The 7,065-nt window shown below is 41.7% G+C and overlaps 1 non-coding gene across 1 annotated transcript; it reads left to right on the top strand.

Annotated features, from left to right (window-relative positions):
• The first annotated feature begins 3,681 nt into the window (after positions 1-3,681).
• Positions 3,682-3,819, top strand: LOC119924470. Its single transcript, XR_005449182.1, has one exon. It is a non-coding gene; the product is annotated as a small nucleolar RNA SNORA7 (small nucleolar RNA).
• The last annotated feature ends 3,246 nt before the right edge of the window (positions 3,820-7,065 follow it).

Raw genomic sequence — 7,065 nt, 5'->3', positions numbered from 1 at the left:
TTACATTCCTCCAGAAAGGGAAGCTCAATCCATTGCACCTAAACAACTACATAATTCAATTCGCTTCGTGGAATAAATTTTACATAAAACTCAGGCTTTCCGTCCCCGCCCCTCCCCCCCGCCCCGTCCCTCACTCTCGCCTCACCGATTACAGAATGAACCTGTCCCGGACACCGGGTGACAGATGGGAACGATGGGTGTGGACAAATATTTGGAAATTAGGAGTTCTTCTGTGACTTCAAAGGGAGCTGTTTCCTTTGTAAAGGAGAGAGCAGAAGCCAAATTGCATGCAGTAAAGGAAAGAGTTGGAGGGGAGGAAGTAGAGGCAGTGAGACTAAGGGAGTCACCAATTGGTTTTGGAAAAGAATGGTAGGAGAGAGATGAGGTGATATTTGGAGACAGTCATGGGGTCAAGTGAGGGATTTTTTTAGTTAGGAAATATATGAACATGCTAAAAAACAGTGGACAAGAAGCCATTGGAAAGTGAGTGGTTGAACATGGTGATCAAGGAGGAAAAAAGTGAGAGAGCAATTGTTTTGATGATGTGAGAAAGGAGGACAGATCAGGGCATATTTGGAGGGGTTAGATCTCTTGAGATACTGCTGTGAATAATGGGAGAGTCAAAGAAGGGGCTTGAAGAGGAAGAATCTGGAGAGGAGTAGGGGAACTTCAATTTTCTCACTAAATTGCTTGGTCAGGTCATTAGGAACAAGAGATTGGAAGCAGCCAGGGTTCAGGGTGCTTGAACAGCTAATATGGGCAGTGGGTATGGGAGTCAATTAGGCATGGAGAAGGGAGATGAATTTGAGAAACAGGTCCAGGATGAAGGGAAGCTTCTCATGATGGAGCAGAGTGTCTGTAGGCTGAACTAGGCTGAGGCTTATGAGGGTTGGGGAAGTTGTGTGAGAGCATGGCATGAGTGGTAGAAAAAGGTAAGTTGGGAATGAGCTGATGAAAACCAGCATGGTGTGAGAGGAATAAGCAGTGGCTCTGGGAAAGGAGGACAGGGATGGTACAATAGACGGGGAGAGAGGTTGGGTAGGAGTAATTTGAGAAGGGCTGGTGTATGGGGAGGGGCGTGGAGAGAAGATGGTGCGTTAGAGGGACATGGGTGGGGTGACCCTCAGGAGGGGAAAGAGAAGACATGGGAAGGTTAGGCAACTCAAGAAGGAAAGTGTAGAGCTGTTGCAGCCAATCTGGAACACCTAGCAGTCGATTCAGGTTTCTCATGCACATGGGGAATCTGAAGTTCATTCATTCATTCATTCGATCATATTTATTGAGCGCTTACTGTATGCAGAGCACTGTACTAAGCGCTTGGGAAGTACAAGTTGGCAACATATAGGGACGGTCAATGCCCAACAACGGGCTCACAGTCTAGAAGGGGGAGACAGGCAATAAAATAAACCATGTGGATAGGTGTCAAGTCATCAGAATAAATAGAAATAAAGCTAGTTGCACATCATAACAAAATAAATAGAATAGTAAATATGGTGGGGAAATCTCCAGAATGTTAGGAGAATGTTAACATATCATTAGTGGCTGGCCAAGAGTGAATGGGTGAGCACTAACAAGTTGTTAGCAGCAAGGTTGATGTGCAGAGTCCTGTGGGTCCTTTCTCCTTGGTGAATTCCCAGGTTTAGATTGGTGTCCTTTACCCTTGGCAAAATCTCAAGATCTCGTTGTGCAGAGGTGGGACTGGGAAAGTTCATTCAGTTGCGTTTATTGAGCACTTACTGTGTGCAGAGCATTGTACTAAGCACTTGAGTTGGCATTCCTGCCTCTTGCCATGGCATGTGGAGACAGGGTAAGGGAGGGCTGAAGTGGGGATCAATTATCAAATGTCATTTTGACAAAGGAGGTTAACGAAATAATTTTTATAGTTCATTTCTATCGAAGAACAAATTTGTATGAATATTCGACCAGATCAAAATGCTTTAATTAAGCATTTGTGGGAATACAACTTTACATACATGATCTGTCTACTTGACTTTATTTCCAATAACTTTTAGATTATATTCTTTTATTTAAGTATTTACCTTTCTTTACCCATGATATAAATTCCTGTTAGATCATATGGCTAGTTTTCATTAAAACAGTGAGTTAATTCTTGGGTAACAAGCATTCTAATTTCAATTAATTAGTGAACTTTAAATAGGATATTATTTGTCATATAGACTAATGAATTCTAGATTTATTTATAGCTATAGTCAAAATACATTAACACTGATTAACATGGAGAATCTCGTGCCTAAAGTATAGACCATGGACCTGGGAGTCGGAAGGATCTGGGTTATTGTCCTTATTCATTCATTCAATCATATTTATTGAGTGCTTAATGTGTGCAAAGCACTGTACTAAGCTCTTGGGAAGTACAAAGCGGTATCGTATAGAGATGGGCCCTACGCAACAACAGGCTCACAGTCTAGAGAGGGAAAATAGACAACAAAACAAGTAGACAGGTGTCAAAACCATCAGAATAAAAGCAGTGTGGCTGAGTGGAAAGATTATGGGCTTGGGAGTCTGAGGTCATGGGTTTGAATTCCAGCTCTGCCACCTGTCAGCTGTGTGACCTTGGGCAAGTCACTTAAATTCTCTGTGACACTGTTACCTCATCTGTAAAATGGGTACTAAGACTGTGAGCTCCACATGGGACAACCTTGATCACTTTGTCTTCCCCTCCAGAACTTAGAACAGTGCTTGGCACATAGTAAGCGCTTAACAAATACCACTATTATCCTTTCTAGACTATGAGCCCTTTGTTGGGTAGGGACTGTCTCTATATGTTGCCTACTTGTACTTCCCAAGCGCTTAGTATAGTGCTCTGCACACAGTAAGCATTCCATAATTGATTGATTGATTGATTCCTCCCTTCAAAGCCCTACTGAGAGCTCACCTCCTCCAAGAGGCCTTCCCAGACTAAGCCCCCTTTTTCCTCTCCTCCTCCCCATCCCCCCCACCCTACCTCCTTCCCCTCCCCACAGCACCTGTATATATGTTTGTACAGATTTATCATTCTATTCATTTTACTTGTACATATTTAATATTCTGTTTATTTAGTTAATGATGTGCATTTAGCTTTTATTCTATTTGTTCTGACGACTTGACACCTGTCTACATGTTTTGTTTTGTTGTCTGTCTCCCCCTTCTAGACTGTGAACCCGTTGTTGGGACCGTCTCTATATGTTGCCAACTTGTACTTCCCAAGTGCTTAGTACAGTGCTCTGCACACAGTAAGCACTCAATAAATACAATTGAATGAATGAATGAATGGCACATAGTAAGTACTTAACAAACACCAAAAATAAATAAATAAATAAAATTTTTCACATTTTTAAGCAGCATGGTCTAGTAGAAGAGCAGGGGCCTGGAAGTCAGAGGACCTGGATTCTAATCCCAGATTTGTCACTTGTCTGCTGTGTTACCTTGGGCAAGTCACTTAACTTCTCAGTGCCTAAGTTACCTCATATGTAAAATGGGGAATAAGACCATGAGCCCCACATGGATCAAGGGCTGTGTCCAAATTGTTTATCTTGTATCTACCCCTACACTTAGTACAGTGCATATCACAGAAAAAAACATATTTGAGTGTGTGTGTGTGTGTGTACACCAATAGCTATATATGCTCAGTTTTCCATGATTTCATTCTCTTTTTGTTTTACATCTTAAAAAATAGAGATTCCCCTCTTATGGTCACACCTGGAGAGTTTCCAATACTCTGCTATTCTTGACTATGGGAGGGAGAGTCAAGCAGAAGCATATCCATTTCATTCCTAGCTTGGGCAGTGGCTAGCAAGTGGAAGGCAATCTGCTACAAATCAAAACTCACCTGTGCTGGGAAGCAGAGGCATGGGAGAGAGTTGAGGATGGAGATTCAAGTTTACTTCTTGGAAGGAGGCAGGGGTAAACCACTGTGATATTTTTACCAAGAAAACTATATGGACTGCAGGCAGGGTGTTCTGGGAGAGATGTGTCCATGGAGTTGCTATGGGTCAGAGATGACGAGACAGCATAAGACAAAACAACTAATAGAGTACTGTTTTTCAATACAAAATAATTCAATCAATCAATCAATCAATCATATTTATTGAGCGCTTACTATGTGCAGAGCACTGTACCAAGCGCTTGGGAAGTACAAATTTGCAACATATAGAGACAGTCCCTACCCAACGGTGGGCTCACAGTCTAAAAGGGGGAGACAGAGAACAAAACCAAACATACTAACAAAATAAAATAAATAGAATAGATATGTACAAGTAAAATAAATAAATAAATAAATAGAGTAATACATATGTACAAACATATGTACATATATACAGGTGCTGTGGGGAAGGGAAGGAGGTAAGATGGGGGGATGGAGAGGGGGACGAGGGGGAGAGGAAGGAAGGGGCTCAGTCTGGGAAGGCCTCTTGGAGGAGGTGAGCTCTCAGCAGGGCTTTGAAGGGAGGAAGAGAGCTGGCTTGGTGGATGGGCAGAGGGAGGGCATTCCAGGCCCGGGGAATGACGTGGGCCGGGGGTCGATGGCGGGACAGGCGAGAATGAGGTACGGTGAGGAGATTAGCGGCGGAGGGTGCGGGCTGGGCTGTAGAAGGAGAGAAGGGAGGTGAGGTAGGAGGGGGTGAGGTGATGGAGAGCCTTGAAGCCCAGGGTCATAAATAATTATGACTAAACAGACTTTTCTACTTTTACATAGGTTCTGTTGTGGGTTCATTTAAATATAGAAAAGTAGTATATCAATCTATCACCTAAAATAATACCATATTAATATTCCTTACATTTCAATATATCTGTTTTCTACTTCAGTATTTTTGTGGAAGAAAGCACTCTGGAGTATGAAGTTTAAGGTTGAACACAGATAGTCAATTAATACTTTGCTATAATGTTGTATTTAAAAATATTAAAGTTAGGGAGAAAAACTACAAGAGGATTACATAAAGTCTACAGTACAAAGTGAGCATAGGCTACAACGACATGAAATATTCCAGAAAGCTAAACACTACTTGGTTTTCTGCTGTATAAAGTTGATTTTTAAAGTGCATTGTTTTTCTGAAAGTAGAGGAACAATGTTCCTAGTTAGTTAGAATTTCCCCTCAGAGGGAATTTTCAGGTTCATTTATCTGAACTAGTCCATATTTTGAGATCTGAAATTTATTCTCCTGACCTTGACATGTGACAAACTAGAGAGATTTATTCCTGGACAGAGACAAATGTACTACCTTTATTGTCTAGAGAGAGAGACTGCAACTATTTGAGAATTTATTTATGTACCTAGAATCAAGTAAATAAATACAGATGAGACTCTGTGGTATGAAAACAATGCCTAGACTAGGAATTCTGTGACCTGACCCCAATTTTGAACCTGAGCCTACAGTAATATTCAATTGTACACCTCCTACTTACTCATTCATTTATTTCTTCAGGGTTGAAAACTCAGTCAATAAATTAATCAATCCATAGTATTTATTGAGTACTTAAAATGTGCAGAGCACTATAGTAACTGCTTAGAGTTCAATATAACAAAGTTGATAGATAAGTTCACTGCCATAATGAGCCCCATGTGGAACAGAGACTGTGTCCAACCCGATTTGCTTCTATCCACCCGACCACTTTAGTACAGTTCCTAGCACATAGTAAGTACCTAACAAATACTAGAATTATTAATTATTATTATTATTACAGGGGATACAGACTATAATATAAATAAATAAATGATGGATATTCATTCATTTATTCATTCAATCACATTTATTGAGCGCTTACTGTGTGCAGAGCACTGTACTAAGCACTTGGGAGGTACAAGTTGGCAACATATAGAGACAGTCCCTACCCAACAGCAGGCTCACAGTCTAGAAGCGGAGGGAGGGGGGAATACTGTGGATCTGAGGAATGAGTGACTAAAAGGTGCAAATCCAAGTGCAAAGCTGACACAGGAGTGGGAGAAGAGTAGATGAGAGCTTAATCATTAAAGGACACTTGGGGAGATGTGCTTTTAATAAAGCTTTGAAGGTAGGGAGAATGATCATCAGTCAGATATGAAGAGGGAGGACATTCCAGGTCAGAAGCAGGATGTGGCTGAGAGGATGACACCAAGATTGTTAAGATCAAGTACAGTGAGTAGATTGGCATTAGAGGAGCGGAGTGTATGGGCTGGGTTGTAGTAGGAAATAAGTGAGGTAAGGTAGGTGGAGGAAAGGTGACTGAAAGCTTTAAAGTCTATGGTACAGAGTTTCTGTTTGATGCGGAGGTGGATGAACAACCACTGGAGCTTCCCGAGGAGTGGAGAAACAAGGACTGAATGGTACTGTAGAAAGATGATCCAGGCAGCAGAGTGAGGTATAGGTTGGAGTGGGTAAAGACAGAAAGAAGGGAGGTCAGAAAGGAGGCTGATATAGTAATCAAGGAAGGATAGGATACGTACTTAAATTAATTTAGTAGCAGTTTGGATGTGTTGAAAAGGGAAGATTTTAGGGATGTTTTGAAGGTTGAATGGACAGGATTTGGTGACAGATTGAATATGTGGGTTAAATGAATTGAACATAATGGCCAAAGTTTCAGTTTTGTGAAACAGGGAGGATGATGGTGCACTCCACAGTGATGGGAAATTCTGGGGGAAGATAGGGTTTAGGTGGGAATATAAGGAGTTCTCTTTTGGGCATGTTAAGTTTGAGATGTTGGCAGTACATCCAAGTAAAGTTGTCCTGAAAAAAGGAGGAAATGTGAGACTGCAGGGAAAGATAGAGAGATTAGGGCTGGAGAGGTAGATTTGAGAATCATCTGCATAGTGATGGTAGATGAAATCACAGGAACATATGAGTGTTCCAAGGGAGTAGGTATAGACAGAACAGAAAGGCACCCAATACTGATCCCTGATGAACTCCTAGAGTTAGGAGGTGGGAGACAGAGGGGGAGCTGCAAAAGGGCCTGAGAATGAGCAGCCAGAGAGATAGGAGGAGAAGTAGCATGGCCTAGTGGTTAGAGCACAGGTGTGTGAATCAAAAGAACCTGGGTTCTAATCCTGACTCTGACATGAATCTACTGTGTGACCTTGGGCAAGTCACTTTACTT

The sequence above is a fragment of the Tachyglossus aculeatus genome, chromosome 2 (genome assembly GCF_015852505.1).
Source record: "Tachyglossus aculeatus isolate mTacAcu1 chromosome 2, mTacAcu1.pri, whole genome shotgun sequence".
NCBI lineage: Eukaryota > Metazoa > Chordata > Mammalia > Monotremata > Tachyglossidae > Tachyglossus > Tachyglossus aculeatus.
The sequence above is the reverse complement of the archived record's forward strand: the minus strand, read 5'-3'. Positions and strand labels throughout refer to the sequence as shown.